The sequence below is a fragment of the Sminthopsis crassicaudata genome, chromosome 2 (assembly GCF_048593235.1).
Source record: "Sminthopsis crassicaudata isolate SCR6 chromosome 2, ASM4859323v1, whole genome shotgun sequence".
Classification (NCBI taxonomy): Eukaryota; Metazoa; Chordata; class Mammalia; order Dasyuromorphia; family Dasyuridae; genus Sminthopsis; species Sminthopsis crassicaudata.
Genome location: NC_133618.1, coordinates 556,044,811 through 556,062,822, shown reverse-complemented (window position 1 = coordinate 556,062,822; position 18,012 = coordinate 556,044,811). Strand labels below are relative to the sequence as shown.

The following is an 18,012-nucleotide window of genomic DNA, read 5'->3' as shown; positions in this document are numbered from 1 at the left end:
TAATGAGGCGAGAGAAAATTCTATGAAAAACAAATATGTCAATTATTTACTCTTTGAGCCTCTTCTGATGAGAGTAAGATTCACACAATGATTCTCCCCCTCACTAAATTCCCTCAGATATGGTGTATTTTCTATGCCTCTTCCTGAGATGTAGTTTCCCTCTTTTTATCATTCCTTCCCCTTTTTCTGAAACGACCTCCTTCCCTTTACTACACCCCCCCTTTTTTCTTTTATATCAGTAAAATCAAATTATCCATGAGTACTTTTTATATACCCACAACAGAGTTACAGTTCTTAAGGGTTCTGTGTACCTTTTTCTGTTTCTCTTCAGTCTTGTGGATGTAGATCAAATTTTTTGTTTAAGTCTGGTTTTTTTCTTAGAAACATATAGAATTCCTCTGTTTCATTGAATGACCATCTTCTTCCATGGAAAAAGATGCTCAAGTTAGCTGGGTAGTTCATTCTTGGTTGCAGTCCTTGATCTTTTGCCTTACGGAATATCAGGTTCCAGGCCCTTCTATCTTTTAATGTGGAGGCAGCCAGATCTTGAGTGACCCTTATTGTGGCACCTTGGTATTTAAATTGTTTTTTTCTAGCTGCTTGCAAGTTTTTCTCCTTTGTGTGGTAATTCTGCAGCTTAGCCACAATATTCCGTGGTGTTCTTTTTTTAGGGTCTATTTCAGAAGGCGTTCGATGAATTCTTTCCACATCTACTTCCCCTTCTGTTTCTATTATCTCTGGGCAGTTCTCTTTGATAATTTCCTGTAAAATAGAATCTAGGCTCTTTTTTTGGTCATAGTTTTCTGGAAGTCCCATGATCCACAGATTATCTCTCCTAGATCGATTTTCCAGGTCTTTAGATTTTCCCAGTAAGTATTTGACGTTGTTCTCCAGCTTCTCATTTTTTTTTTGTTTTCTTTGACTGATTCTTGGGTTCTCTGTGAATCATTCATTTCTATTTGTTCCATCCTGACTTTTAAGGAGTTATTTTCTTCTTTCACAGTTTTTAGTTCTTTTTGTAAATGCCCAATTTTGTTTTTAAATGAATTATTTTGCTCTATTGAATTTTTTTTCCATTTCCCTAATTTTTTTTGAGAATTATTTTCTTTTTCCAATTCAGAAATTCTATTTTCTTGAGACTTTTTTATCTTTTCCAATTCAGAAATCCTACTTTCCTGTGATTTTTTAACCTTTTCTAATTCACAAATTTTGTTTCCCTGCATCTCCTGTGAATTCTTTATTTTTTCCAACTCCAGTTTCAGGACGTTGTTATTCTCTAACATAGCTTCCCTTTCCTTTCCCCATTTTTCTTCAAACTCTCTTAACTTTTTAATAGACTCTTCTAGGAGAGAGTTATGTGATGGGGGGCAGGAATCATTCCCCTTTAGGTTGTTATTTGCTGACTCTCTGCTGTTAACTTCCTCGGGGTTGGATACTCGCTCTTTCTCTGTGTAGAAGGAATCTATAGTTTTTCTTGCTTTTTTGTTCATATTTTAAAAATCTTTTGGGGTCTGTCCCTGGGTGTAGCGTGCTGTTGTCTCCAGAAGCTGCCGGATCGCTCTCTGGGAAGAGATCTGCTGTGTCTACTCAAATCTCTCAGACAGATTCTTCTTCTTGTAGCGAACCGTTGTCTCCAGGCAGTTGCTGTTAACTCTTGTCCAGAGAAGTGACTTCCCTTCCTGCAGAGAGCCCCGTCACGCCTGATGTAATGCAGAGACTTCTCCTCTTTAACTCTTGTCCTTCTACAGTCCAATCTCCTCTCCAGGCCCAATGTTGCCTCTTTTATCCTCCCAGAGAATGGGCGTGGGATAATGCAAGGGCCTCTGGGAAGAACCACTTCAGCCAATGAGCTTGCTCCTTCTATCAAGTCAACCTGAGTTCTCACCTTGTAATTGTCCAGACAACTTGAATTCTCACCTTGTCACTGTCTAGACAACCTGATTTCTCACCTAATAATCCTAACACCTGGGGTAGGAAATTATTTATTTATTTCTTTACCAGCTTCCTCCCAGACCGGATGGATGCAGTGGCTCCTGCGCCTGAGCTAAGAGAGAGCTCTGGGAGAGAGTTCCCCACCCCCTCCCTGGAAATGCCTCACAGGTGACTAGCACTGCTGTGCCTTCAGGGCGCTGTGTTCTAGTGGCTTCCCTGAGGTTTGAGACTGAACAGTAAAGGCACACAAAGCCCAGCCTATGCATCCTGGTGGGGCGTTGATGTCTGCAGCAGGTGACTGGAAAAGCCCCTGCGCTCAAACTGGAAGTGTCTGCCAGAAACTGCAGTCCCTAGTTCAAAGGTTCAGCTTCTCTGGGACTTCTGGAGCTGAGTTCCACACCCTCCAGCTGAGCTAGGCAGTGTGTGTTGCCTTGGGCTGTATCTACCCACTTATCAATCTCTTAACTAGTCTCAGGTGGGACCTAGGGGCCACACCCCCCCCTCCCCCGTGCAGAGATCTGCTGACTCACCCCTAGGATTCGAGAAGATCTAATCTATCTTTGAATTTTTAAAGTAGTTTAGATTTCTCCTTTGAACTGCTCTATTAAAAGCAGAGAAGAGCTAACAGTCTGTGCCAAATTCCTTTATCTCAGTGGCTTCTCTGATCCCAGAGCCCTTCCCAGTGCAATCGGTGCAGTTTGCTAGCACCTGGCCTTCTGTGCTGGCCTCTCTTCTTCCTCCCCTGGGAACTGATCTTTTCTGTTGAAACTCCAGATTCTCTTCAGCTGGTAAGTCATGCTTCCATTCCTTGTGGTATCTATCAGTCCAACGCTATTTCTGAGGCTGATTTATCTAATTGGTTGTGAGGGAGTAAGGACGTTCACAGAGTCGTGTGTTTCTTCTCCGCCATCTTGGCTCAGTAATTCTACTCTTAATATGAAATATTTATACATTATCTTCCAACATTGGTATAAATTTTGTGTGCTCTTTGAAATGTTATACTCTTAAATACTCCTACCCTCAATACAATCAATGCAAAAAGGTAGAAAGACCTAGTCCCCAATGAGGTATGTGTTATAGATTCACCACTCTTCCCTTTCTGCAGTGAGTCATCTGTCTTTATCATTCTAGGCACTCTCATAGCACACACTACTTGTCGCCATGTTTAGGACAACCTGAATGAAGATAGTTTACTTTTTTTCATACTGTCATGGAACCTGCCTAACTCCTTTTATTTCCTTGACGACAGATACTCCCAGACTCTGATTCTTCTACTACTGCCCTAGTTTCTTTCCCATGTAAATACTATTAAGAATTCAGAATTATGCCTATAAGATGTGGAAAAAACTACTATGGCTTCTTCATCAAAATCCCCTAAATGGTGATCCAGTATAAAACTCAAACATATTACTTGATTATGGATTTGTACTATCTGCTTCCATATGATTCCTTATTTCTTAATCACTCTAACACTCTCTAGATAGAAGTTCATCTAAAAGAACACAGTGTAAACACATCTGAAAAGTCAAATATCCTTCAAAGCACTGCTTGCAAGACCCACACAAGGACTGATTCATACTTTACTGACAGTACCTAACTCACAGGCTCATACTTGCATATACTCTAGTTAATTAGCTAATAATTTTCTCCACTTTTCCATTCTCTACCTACATAAATTCCTTTAAAAACACATTCTATCACATGAACAAGACCAACAGGAACCATTTTTCAAAACCCCATCATCAATAATGAACATCTGAAGAACATTTTAATATTCTCTTATAATCTATAATCTAATCAATCACCATTCTGAATAGGGATGATCAATCTTCACGTTGCTTCCTGCCTCACAAGTCAGGCTTTCTAACTAAAGTGCTGATACTAAGAATCTTACTTATAGTACAGGCACTTAGCATCCCAGGAAAACTTTTACATGTTTGATAAAGTGTCATCTTTACTTTCTTCATCTTCCATTCCTACAGTTCTACATTTTTTACACTAACAAAAATCCCTTTTCTTCTTAGTATAAGTCCTATGCATACAAGTATTCATTGTACAGTGTGATTTAAGATTCTACTATTACTTCAAATTCCACATACCTCAAATCATACTCATTATCACTTACCCCTCACTACTACCTCCACCAGATATGACTTTCTGTTTACTCTCTGTCATCACATGGTTCTCCCAGGAACCCAGGTTTGAAACCTTAGTCATTCTTCTCCACTTCTAATAAGTTCTATTGATTCTTTTTTTGTTATTTTATTTTTTACATCCTTTCATTTCCCTTCCTAGTGCCACTATAAGATTTCAACTGTTTAACATTTCAGATCTGGATTATTGCAATGGTATCTTGTCTGACCTTCTTGCTTCTAGTCTTCCCCTTCTCCCCTAACCCAAATTTATCCTCTATACCATTATACCTCTATACCAGATTAATCTTAATGTGATACCATCTGCATCATGTCACTATTCAAAACCTCATTGTAGGAAAGACAGTTTGATATGGAGGAAATAGGAATAGATCTGGGAAAAAAAAGACTTGTTTGAATGTTGATTCTGTCATTTTATAGTTGCATATATGCATCATGTGCATATGTGTATGCTAATGTGTCTAACACACATGTGTATGCTAGTGTGCCTAACACATGTGTGTGTGAGTGTGTGTGTGTAATCTCATGATAAAAATAGGTTTTATATGGAAAGGACTATTTTATTTTTGTTTTCTTATTCCAAGAATATTTTAGAGTGCCTAGAAAGTACTAAGTATTTAATAAGTGTTGATTAATTGACTGAGTGAATAAAACTGCACGTTTACTATAAAAACTATGTGAACGAGAATGAAACAGTGATTTTTGCTATATGAATTTTATATAAATGTGACTTATTCTTAAAAGATAAGGCCTTTGTTTTATATTCATATTTTGTATAATCTACCTTTTTAAACCTATTTCCTCCTATTCTCCAATTAAAATGTTTACTCTGATTTTAACTAATAGAAATTTTTCATTTGGGGAACACACCAGACAAATAGGATAATATATTCAATATTTTTCCAGATGTAATTTAATTTAAGAACTTTCCAAAAAAGAGGAATCATGTGCTATGTAGAGAATTATTATAGCTGAATCTACAGATTGAAGGTGGGGTGAGGGAGGAATCTAATGAGGTAAAGACACTTGTAAATTAACATGAAAAGATAACCCAAAAAAAGTAGAAAAAAGGAAATCTTGACAGTTAGGGTAGATAAATTGAAACCTAAAAACATTATGAAACTGATCAACAAAGCTTAAGGATTTTTTTTTAATCTAAGAAACTTGTTGAGCATTTAAACAAAGTGATTAAAAAGAATAAAGAGGAAAATCAAATTAAGAAAATAAAAAAATGAAAGAAGTGAAATAACAGCAAACCCAGAAAAATTAATAGAATTATCATCTATTTTTATATACCAATGAAGTGAGAATTCAAACGGAATAGAGCTGCCATCCATTTCTGAACAGGAAATTGAACTATTTATATATGAACTATTAAAAGGGGAAACTTTTTCATGAATAGATTTTCATGAAGATTCAACTTAATTTTCAAGAAATAATTAATATATTACAAAATTATTCTTAAATATTAGGACAAATAAAGTCTGAATACCAAAAACTAGGAAAGTATAATACAAAGAAAAAGAACTACATACCAAATATAATTGGTTATTTTTGGTATAAATTTTAAATATAACAAACTACCCAAAAAACACAGGGCATAGAAGACATTTTAAAAACATAACTAAAAGTACATATCTCAAATGGAAAATTAGAATTATATGTAATGGGCAAATACTAGAATATTTCACAGTGAATATAAGGGTAAAGAAAGGATGTTCCTTTTTTTTCCACTGCTAATTCTTATATGATTCTTTAAATGTTTAGAATAGAAGTAAAATAAGAGGAAAGAAAAAAAATCTAAAGATTGGCAAAGAAGATATCATACTATTCCTATTTGATAAATGCGGCAGTTTACAGAGAAAAAATTTAGGGAACTAGCAAAGAAATTGATTGAGGAAATTTATTAATTTCAGTAAAGTTGCCAGTTATAAGAATGAATAGCATTTTTATATAATAATAACAAAAACCAAGAGGCAATAATAAACTAATTTATATTTAAAATAACTACGAAATACTTCAAAATATTTACAATTTAATATATAATTTTACACTTTATTCCTGTATATGGACAAATGCAAAATGTTCCTTAAAGAAATAAAGAACAATTTAAATAACCATGGGGATATCCAGTACTTATTAATAAGCCAGCTCAATAAAATAAAGGTGACAACATAATTAAAATTAATTTTTCAATTAGTGATAAATCAAATTACACAAGTATATTTAAAAAACCCAAATAATGACAAATATATTTGGGTGATCAAAATAGTATTTCTCTGTTTCTTTTTCTATAAAATGACTTTCATTACCTACCACACAGATATTTTGTATCAAGTGAAATCAGACATTTAAAAATATTTTATTAGCAAAAATAATAAATAATATTTATTATTCTGTGAGAGAATTTGTGGTATTGGGATTTTTTTTTTTTTTGGACATTATCCAACTAGAGTTTTCAAGAACATATGTGCCATCTTTTTAATATTAATATTGATTTTTACTGAAATAGACCTTCATTTTTCTTTCAAATTCAAAGTTAAAACTCTATATGCTTTGAGAAAAAAATGAATAGCATAGAAATAAAAGCATAGCCAACCAAGCAAACAAAAAACAATAACATATCAACATTTAGTTGCAATAGCTCTTCTATCTATTTATGTAGTAAACTATTCTCCATGTCTGAATACTAAGAAATGCAGGTAGAATGAAGAGTCAGTTAAAAAAGAACATTACACATGTGATTAAGATAAGAACACTGTAAGAAGTAGCCTGTGCTAGGCTGCCTTTTGTACACAAAGACTAATCCCATTAAAAGTAATGGCCTGCTATTGCTTACTCCAAATACTGTTAATGAGTTAATAAACTCCTTCTGTCTATAATGAGTCTTCTGTGTTCTTTTTGTTCTTTTAGTTGGTACAATAGTTCGCAAGAACCTCAGTGAACACAATTATGAAAATCAAATTAAAATTTAGATTTTTCTAGTTAATTCTTAAATCTGCACACACTGTGGTTTCTATAAAATTTTGTAATGTTTAATTCTAGAATTACTTTAGGGTAACTATTCTAGTTGAAAGAATTCTCTAATTTCAAGTTATGTGTTCCTTAGTTGAGATGCTCATTGATTTGACTTATTCAAGTAAACAAACATTTATTAATGTCCTACTATAAAAAAGGGATTTCTGTAGGTCCTTAGGGTAGAAACCAAGCAAAAAGCCTAAAACAGATCCCACTTTTAAATAATTTATTCTACTTTCCCTCCCCTTTGCTCCCTGGTCACACTCATACAATTTATTGCCAACTCTTACTTTTTAGACTTTCACAAGATTTTTATATATAAAAATCCCTTCTAGATACTCAGACACCACCCTAATATAAGTCTTCATCACCTTAAGCCTTGACTATTGCAATCACCTCCTAATTGGTCTCCCTGACTCCAGTCTGATGCATTCTCCACTGAGTTGTCAAAATGTTTTTCTTAAAGCACAAAGCATATTGTTTCATCTTCTGTCCCCCCACCCCTTTCCACTCAATATCCAAATATTCATCATATAACCCCACTTTACAAATATAGTCTATTGCTACAGTGCCAGTCTTCTTTTATGCTGGTCTATTGTGTACACTCAGTGATGTAACTACTTTGACTTTTTTGCTATTCTTTGCACACTAAATTTCATCCCTTGACTTCATATTTTCACACTGGATGTACCCCATGCCTGGAATGCCCTTCCTCATAACCTCCTCATCTTAGTTTCCCTAGATTCCTTCAAGACCTAGTTCCAATCCCACCTTCTGCAGGTCTGTTCTGATCTTCCTATTGCCTATGTCCTTTTCTGAGATTATTTCCATATGTGTGTGTATGTATGTATGCATGTAAGTAAATACATATATGTGTATATATAATATGGAGGTTTTGTATGTTTATACTTTACATATGCCTTGTATGTTTATATTTATTTCCAAGCTCTCCACCTCATTAGAATGCGAGTTCTTTGAGAGCACATATAGATGGGTTTGTGTGTGTGTGTGTGTGTGTGTGTGTGTGTGTGTGTGTGTGTGTTGCCTTTCTTGATATTCCCAGTGTTTGGTATAATACCTGCCCCAAAGTGCTTAATAAAGGCTTCTTGGTTTGTGGGCTGATTGCTTTTAATGCTTCATATGAATGCTAAGAAAGATTACTTTAAAAACATTTAACTGGCAGTCCTATTTATATTATATTTCATTTTTGTACTCAATGGTAATTGCCTTTTGAAGTTACAGTATACTCTTTTGAATAATAGTGAGATGAGGCTCATGTTTATATACTGCTTTGAATTTTTCAAAATACTTGTCTCACAACAATTTTATGATATAGTATTATAAGTATCCCATTTCACATATGTTGAAACTGAGGTTCCAAGAGGTTAAATTACTCTCTCATGTTCATATGAACTGATGAGAACACAAGGAAGGATTTGAAATCCAGGTCCTCCTAATTCCAACATGTCATTCACTATACCTTTAGGTTACTCAGTGGTGACAGATCTAAATTCAGTTGATTATTCAGAAACAGCCAAAAGTAATTTGGAGCAATGACCAGTAAATGAAGTGGGTGATCAGTTTTAAATTTAAAAAAAAGGAAAAGGAAAAATGACTACAAGTAAAGGAACCAATTTCTTTCAGTTTATAAAATGGTTCAGAAGCAAATGCCAAAGAAGAGTTTGAAAGATATTCTGGACAGCGATCATTTCCTCAAAATATTCTGCCACCATGATTCATTTCAATGCTACTTTTTTGATATATTCATTGAAAAATTAGGCCTATGATGTTTAAAGTCACATTTCATAGAACCATCAGAAATTATTTATTGAAATAGTACTGCTACTTTTATAAAGTATTATTTATGAAGTATTATTAAATGTATTATTATTTCTGAAAATTGATAATAAATTTGTTAGTGCCATGCTTCCCAAAAGATTGACAACAAAAAATAGAAAATGACCACCAGCAAAACAATATGGTTTGTGCTATATATATATATATATATATATATATATATATATATACACATACATATATATACATACATATATATATACATATATATATACATATATATACATATATATATATATATATATATATATATATATATATATAAACTCAATTCTTCTTAGTCCTCACTTATTAGATCAAGGTGTTACCATGAAATGTAGTTGATTGCTTGGAAAGAATGGTATTCTCCATATTGGGACCTATTAACAGAGCCTTTTTTCTCTCTCTTCCTGTAAAGAATCTAGGAGAACTTTCCTTATTCGACCATTTGAGGACAGGAAATTTGATGCCATTAATTTGATGTTTATTGAATAAGAGTTCTATTCTAAGCCCTATTACAGCCTTATTAGGGAGGAGTCAATATCCTTCCAAAGATATATTAAAATGCTATTTGTAATGAAACATTTTCATTACACTAAATTTTTTTTAGATAGAGAAGCCCAATAGCAATGATGGCTGGAAATGATAAATTAGTATCATCATAATTACTTCTTGTTGTTGTTTTATGTTATGATTCCCATCACTGTTATTTATATGCTATTCAAAAATGAGGAGCTATGTGCTTCTAGGCATATGTCACTTAAATTCACTCTGCCTCAGTTTCCTCACTTGAAAAAGGGAGATAATAATGGTTCTATGTCATTGTTGAGAGGAGCAAATAAAATAACAAGTATAAAGTGATTTACAAATACTAAAGTTCTATATAGATATTAGTGATTAATAATCATAATAATTACCTTTTATATAGCACTTACTATGGTTTACATAGTACTATTTATGTATCAGGTATATTGTGCTAATTTTTACAAATGTTATCCCAAACGGAAGTTATTTGCTCGAATTAGTAAATGAGGGCAGATTAGAACTCAAATCTTCCTGACACTAGTCCCAGTGCTCTGTCCACTTTGTGGCATCCTTACCCTCATTCTTATCATCATTATAATTATTTATTAATTGCTAAGACTATATCTGTTGTGTTCTATTTAAAGCATGAATAATACTAATTATTATTAAGTTATTAAATTTATTTTATTCAAATAATAGTAATTATTATTAAGCTATTAAATTTATTATATTCATCTTGGTGTATTTTCTTAGAATATTAACATACTAGAGAATGTCAAGAGAAGAATGACCAAGATAGTGAATAGGCTTAATACCTTATCATGAAACACTATTTATAGAACTAAAAGATATTAACCCCATTTTTGGGGGGAGAAAATGTGATCACCTCATCATCATGTAGTTAGAGGACTATCACATAGAAAAAGGATTGGATTTGCTCTAGCTCCGGAGAAGAGAATTATGATCAATTTATGGAAGCTAGAGATATGGATGCTGGATCAATATAAGGAAAACTACCTAATAATTAAAACTGCTTCTAAGTAGGAAGGATGGCCATATAAGAGAATGGATTCTTCATCATTGGATATGTTCAAGCATATACTTCTAACTAACAATAGATAACTTCTAAGGCTTCTTCAAACTGAGATTCTGTAACTTAAATGATTTCAAGTCAAGGCCACATCTACATTTCAGGCATAAAAAACACAGTAGAGAGTTGGCTTATTTCAAGTATATTAGAAATTTTTCCTTTCATATTGTGGAAATTTTCCATATCACTGACCTTCCTTGGTGAAATAGATTGGGGAATTAGAGTCTCTATTTCACTAATAAGAGTTATGAGTTAATAACCATAGTACTCAGCTGAAAAGTTGTTAACCCCATCTGCCTACGGCAGAAATCAATGTTAATAAGAAAAACAAGGCTGGCAGAAGATGCTATGAAGAAAAGTAGAAATATATTTAATTATTAAAGGTTTCTATCTGTTGATGCTTATTTGTGTTATATCTTAGTTTGGAGAAAATGTGTATTTAAAATCAGAGGAACTGAATTTGAATATCAGATTTAACTATCTTGATGATTTGAAGTGGCTTAATAATGATGATAATTCATAGTTATATAAAGTCCCTTAAAATTTATTTCAAAAACCCACTTTTCTCTATTAAACTCAGTTTCTTTATCTGTAAAACTGAAACAGCATTTATGCTACTCATTACATATGGTTGTTGGGAAGGAATCATTAAAAATCTGATTGTGCTGTATAAATGCATTATTAATATTACTACCTACTTACTCAACAATAGGAATTTTTAATCCTTCTTGTACCACAGACCCTTTTGGCAGTCTGGTGAAAACCATGTTTCAAAAGATTTTTTTTGTTTCAATTCATAAGAAAAAATGCATAAAATTATGAAGAAAAGCAATTATTTTAAAATACACTTAGTAGAAAATTAAAAAAAAATAATGTCAAGATCCTAGGTAAGGAACCCCTGATCTATGATCATAGCAGCCCCTATTCCCCAATAAGTTTGATATTGAAAACAGTTTTGAGTTCTGTCACAATTCAGATAAAAATATATATTCATTAAAAAATTTTAAATTGAGAATATACTCTTCTTCTACAAGTAACAGACAATATATTCCAAATTAAAACAAACAAACAAACAAAAAAAAAATCCTTGATTTGGGAACAAGTAGATTATAAAATGTAATCCTTTTGGGATTACATTACTTTTGTTTTTAGATCTTGAGCACATAATACAATATTTTGCATGAAGTAGAAGTAAATCCTTAATAAAGATTTGTTGAATTGAATTTAACATCTTGCAAGAGGATTTTTGTATTGTTTCAAAATGTTGAGACTTCTAAAAGTTCATCTTTATGAATGAACAATCTGTAAATCATTTCATCTATGGCAATATTAAATCAGGCTAAATAATGTAAAGTTTATAGGAAGCAATTAGTCGGGGAACGTTATAGACAAGAAAAGATAGATGCATTCCTACATTACTTTTAGGAACATCTTGCTTCCATTTATATAAAAATGCATAGAGGGCCTCAGAAAAAGTAGATTTTTTTGGCCTAATATTTAAATTAATATTCCTGAGTAATCCAGAAAAATATGAGGATAATGGAATTAAAACAATTTCTTTCCAGGGGAAAACCATTTAGCCCGTACTTATATGTATATAATGTACATTGCCACCAGCTACTCTGCTTAACTTAATTCTGCCATCATTAATATTATCTCCTTTTCCTTTTCTCTAATGCCCTAATCAATTTCACTAAGGAATGTCAGTGTGAAATATTTCCACAATATGAAGGAAAAAGTTTCTAATTGGAAGTCCATTTTTTTCTATTAGAATATATTTTAAATAAGCCAACTCTGTAGTATGTTTTGTATGCCTAAATTGATGGGAAAAGGAGATGGCGTTAATGATGGCAGAATTATATGCCTATCACCAAATCATATTATAACATCATATCACCAAATCACCCATCATATATTTATCACCAAAAAACTCATCATCATGGGGAATATTTCATTTTGGGTATTTATATTCAATTGTTTTACCTCTTCTGATTTGAGGCTTGAAAAAGGGGAAAGAAGAGTGGGAATACCTCTGTCCATAGCAAGGTTTATAGAGAGTTCAAAGTCTCAAATATCACTTCATTTGCCACTAGCTTCTTTGATAGATTTCACCATCACCACCACCAACAACATTATGCCCTCTGACAGGATATTCCCTTGCAGCCTCCTTTGTTATACTTTTCCCCCCATTAGATTATAATATCCTAGAGGGCAGTTGCTCTCTTTTTCTTATTTGTATTCCCAGCCCTTAGCATAGTGCTGAAAACACAGAAGAAGTTTTAAAAAAATGTATGTGGGAAAACACAACTTGTGCTGCTGAAGTTATTAATATTTCACCCTAATTTAGGAGACCTGAAAAAGCATCACCAGAGATCTGTTATTAAATAGGAAAAATCAAAATTATTTAATGAAAAATAGTCTGTTAAGAGAGATTGCTTGTTTTAATTATACATTATGTGAATGCTAAATAAAAGATTAAAATATACTGTGTTCAATATCCATTGAAGGAAATATTCAAGTATTAGTTAAATCAGAAGAAATCCCAGACCATTTCTAGTAAGGCCATTTCAGAAAATTTAGATTGCCTCTGTGATCCTGGTTTGATTTTTCCTGTGAAACTGGGTCCCCCTATTTTATTTAGACTAAAAAGGCAGCAACTAGTATTAATGGCTCCATCTTGATACCAATTGGTTAATAAGCTTAAAAATTGTAATAATAGTTAAGCATTTAACATCATCTCTGAGACATAATAGGGGTAGCTACCTAGGACAGTGGATGGAGTGTGGGCTTATCATCAGGAAAACCTGAGTTCAGATCTGTCTTCAGACACTTACTAGCTGTTTGAGTCTGAGCCAGTCACTTAATCCTATTTGCCTCAGTTTCCTCATCTCTAAAATGATCTGGAGAGGGAAATAGCAAACCATCTCTACCAAGAAAATATCAAATGTGATTACAAAGAGTCAGTAATGATTGAGCAATGGTCACATAGGAGATTTTTAATAAACTTATTCCTTTCTTCTTTTAATCTGCTCTGATGTTTTGATCAAAGCCAATTCATCCCTCATTAGACAGTCTGTATACCCTCTGCTCTCAGATGCTTAACCTATTTGTGCCTGAATTGGTATGGACACCCAATTAACTTTAGTGCTTTTGTTGTTTGTTGTTTTGTTGTTGTTGTCATTTCAGTTCTATTCTCCTCTTCAAGATCTCATTTGGAGTTTTCTTGATAAAGATATTAAAATGGTTTGTCATTTCCTTCTCTAGCTCATTTTACAGATGAGGAAACTGAAGCAAATAGAGCTAAGTGAGTTGCTAGTAAGTGTCTGAATCTAGATTTGGACTCAGGAAGATCAATCTTCCTAACTCAAAGCTTAACACTCTATCCACTGTATCAGCTGACTGCCCTAGTTTTAGCTCTATTACAATTGAAAAATACTACACTCATAGAGTCCACCCTCTATAGCAACAGGGATTATAGGCATGTACAACCACCACCCGTGATTTATAGCTATAGTTTTTATGGTTCTAATCAACATCTTCTTTCTATGAATACTCTCACATTCAGAAATTCACTCCACACAAAAGAAATATGGGAATTGACACTATCAAATTACAAAATAACTTAGTAGGACTTTTATCATGCATATTTATTAAAGTTTTTAAAATTACTCAATAATATTAATAACTCAAATAAATAATTTAATTAAAATAATATTTATTAATAAAAGTATCAATTATAAATAATATAATATTAGCAACAAGAATCAGATTACTATAGTAGGACAGGATTTTTTTAAGCATTTATTTGTGTGAAAAATGCTAAAAAAAAGAATAAAATAATATTTCCTTAATATGCACAAAACATTAATTTTATCAGAAATATTTATAATGATGAAATACTATTTACTTGAAAATAAAATCAAGGTTACTAATTATCTTCACTATTTTTTTAATGTAGTGCTAGAAATCCTGTTTCATCAAAATAGCAAAAAAGTAATAGAATGAATGAAAGAAAAGAAGCTAAAATCTATCTAGTTATGGGTATTGACTTTTTATTTAGAAAACCTGAGAGAATTAACAAAAATAAGTAAACGATGGCTTTATTGAGACAGATATAAACTATTTTCATTAAAATCATCAGCATTTCTGTATATGATTAATAAAATCATGAAGAAAGGAGAATTCTTTAAAATGTGTATACAGACATATGAAAATGCATCAAACATATGGGCATTAACTAGTAAAACACACAAAGGTTTTTCTTACCTAAATAAACTACTAACAACTTCCACATAAATAATAGAATACTAAAATGATTCAAGATACAGATATTCAGTGTTCATGGCTGAGCTTTGCCAATATAGTAAAAAAAAAAAAAAAAAAATGTTACCCAAAATTATTCTATAGATTTAGCTCACTAAAAGTAACATTTATACAATTAAATAAAATAATAATAAAATTTTTGTGGAGGAATAAAAGCTTGAGACTAAGGGAAATAATATTATTATAAAATAAATATTATTATAAAAATATGAATATTATATTCTGATATTACCAAATCTCCAATTATATTGCCAAATTATGATCTATCAAAATACTAGGTATTCTATTAAATAACAAGAAAGCAGATAAGGTAGACATTTTTTTTTTTTTAACATCTAAAGCAAAATGCAAAGAATTTTGTTACATAACTTTTGGAAGTACTGAAAAGCAGTTTTTGTGAAGTTAGATTGAGGAAATTCAAGAAATTGAAATGCATTCACATCTACATTAAACTTATTACTTATTGGATTATCAATTGGGTACAAGTTGTTTTTCGTATATTTAATCACAGTAATAACAACAATAATAATAATAATAATAATAATAATAATAATAATAATAATAATAATAACATAAGATTAAAGGGTGCTATTTCTTGATCCCCATTTTGTGTTGATGTTGGGAAGTAAAGTTGTATCCATCTTAACAATCTTTTCTTTTCACTGAGGCATTTGGGGTTAAGTGACTTGACCAGGGTTCCACAGCCCATAAGTGTTAAGTATCTGAGGTCATATTTGAATTCAGGTCCTCCTGACTTCAGGACTGTTGCTCTATCCCAGTATACCAACTAACAGCTTCTGAATTTTAACAATCTTAAGAAGCTATAAGATTAAATTACATTTTCTAGTAAATTGTTAATGCATCATATTTTTGGACTTGAAAAAAAGGATTAGAGAACATTTAGGCTAACACTTCATTTTAAAGATGAGGAAATTGATGACAATTTGCCCAAGGTCACATAATTATTACATAGCAGAGGTAGATTTGAAATAAATACTCTGAAATTTAATGCACTGTAATGATGCCTCTTATACTATTTAAACAAGTTTTATAAAAGGAAGTAATCACTCGAAAAATATGTTTTCAGCAAAATGGATAGCAAGAGCAATTTAATGAAAACAAATCCAGGGTATTACCTCACTTTCCTCAAATTGCCAGCAACAAACAAAATAGGAAAACAGTGTTGGGGAATTGTGGAAAGAAGAATGTTAATTCACTGATGGTGGACTTGAAAAATTTTCCAAAGTTTCTAGAAAACAATTTGCTATTATGTAAAAATATACTTTTTGATCTTATTATCCACATATATACTAATGGAAGCAAAAGTTATCATAAAATTGTTGTTTATAATAACAATATGTGCCGAAGAAGTATGACATAATTAAATTAAATAATATGAATGCTTTGTAATAAGTATTTATATAATACATGCAAAATAGCACTTAAGGTCAACAAAATTCAGATCAAATACAAAGAAAAATGTTAGCATAGAGCTATTAAAACATAATCTGTTCTTTTACTGAGCAACAAATTAGGCAATTGGAAATTTCAATTTGAAAAATCTAATGTAACATCTCTAATGGGAATTTGTTTAGTTGATATAAGGCATTAAAAGAAAACATACTGATAAAGTAAATATATACAGACATATGTATCCATAGATCAATCAATGAAATGACTGAAGAAAAGTGCATTTCAGACTTGTGCCAAAAATTAACACCAAATTTATCAGTTTATAATGTGCAGAATCTAATGTCTTTGTGTTAAAAAAAAAATGGGGGTATCAAAGAAATACTAAAGAGCGGAAAGGGACCTGTATGTGCCAAAATGTTTGTGGCAGCTCTTTTTGTTGTAGCTAGAAACTGGAAGTTGAATGGATGTCCATCAATTGGAGAATGGTTGGGTAAATTATGGTATATGAAGGTTATGGAATATTATTGCTCTGTAAGAAATGACCAGCAGGAGGAATACAGAGAGGCTTGGAGAGACTTACATCAACTGTTGCTGAGTGAAATGAGCAGAACCAGAAGATCACTGTACACTTCAACAACAATACTATATGAGGATGTATTCTGATGGAGATGGAAATCTTCAACATAAAGAAGATCCAACTCACTTCCAGTTGATCAATGATGGACAGAAATAACTACACCCAGAGAAGGAACACTGGGAAGTGAACATAAATTGTTAGCACTACTGTCTATCTACCCAGGTTACTTATACCTTCGGAAGCTAATAATTAATGTGCAACAAGAAAATGGTATTTACACACATATATTGTATCTAGGTTATATTGTAACACATGTAAAATGTATGGGATTGCCTGTCATCAGGGGGAGGGAGTGGAGGGAGGGAGGGGATAATTTGGAAAAATGAATTAAAAAAAAAAAATATATATATATATATATACATGTATATATATATATATATATATATATATATATATATAAAATGGGGGTATTTGTTCTCTGACCTAAAGCACTTTTCCCAGAATCTATAATATTTCATGAGTGATTGGCTATTACACAATAATTAAATCAAATTCTCTTGTAGCTTCACAGAATCAAATTGAAAAGGATCTCTATAAGCATGTACATCTCTACAAGCAGTCTGTCTCAGAAAAAGGAATGCCCATTATTCCATTATGGGCACCAAGTGATCTTTCTGTGTCCATCTGAAGACTTCCAGTGAAGTGGAATTCATCCTGCTGCCTCTCTGCTTATATTAAATTTTTAATAAATAAAGCTACAAAAATATTGTGCCACAGTTCCCTTTTATTGTCCTGACTCAGTTTCCCTAATTGTTCTGCCTCAGTTTCCCTAAACTGTCCTGCCTCAGTTTCCACAATTGTTCTGCCTCAATCCCCTTAGTTGCAACCCCCTTGCAAACTCCTCTCTGCTTCATTAAAACTGGTATAACTCAGAGGTTATAAATTGTCAATGTGTAAACTCAAAATGGGAGAGTCCAGACTTTCTGGCTCTAAGTTGGACACATCTGTAACTCCCAGTTTGTTAGAATTTATGGTCCTCCCCCCAACTTATAGAACCAGATTGATGGTTCCTGCCTGAAGATTCCGCTCACCAGAGTTTGGACTTCACCTCCCTGTCTTTATTTAGCTACTGGGTATAAATATGT

The 18,012-nt window shown here is 32.4% G+C and overlaps 1 long non-coding RNA gene across 1 annotated transcript in view; it reads left to right on the top strand.

Annotated features, from left to right (window-relative positions):
- Nucleotides 1-17,633, top strand: part of LOC141553712 (uncharacterized) — a 92,151-nt gene extending 74,518 nt beyond the window's left edge. The window contains exon 3 of the long non-coding RNA XR_012485598.1: nt 17,431-17,633. This is a non-coding gene — a long non-coding RNA (uncharacterized LOC141553712). The remainder of the gene's footprint in view (nt 1-17,430) is intronic.
- The last annotated feature ends 379 nt before the right edge of the window (nt 17,634-18,012 follow it).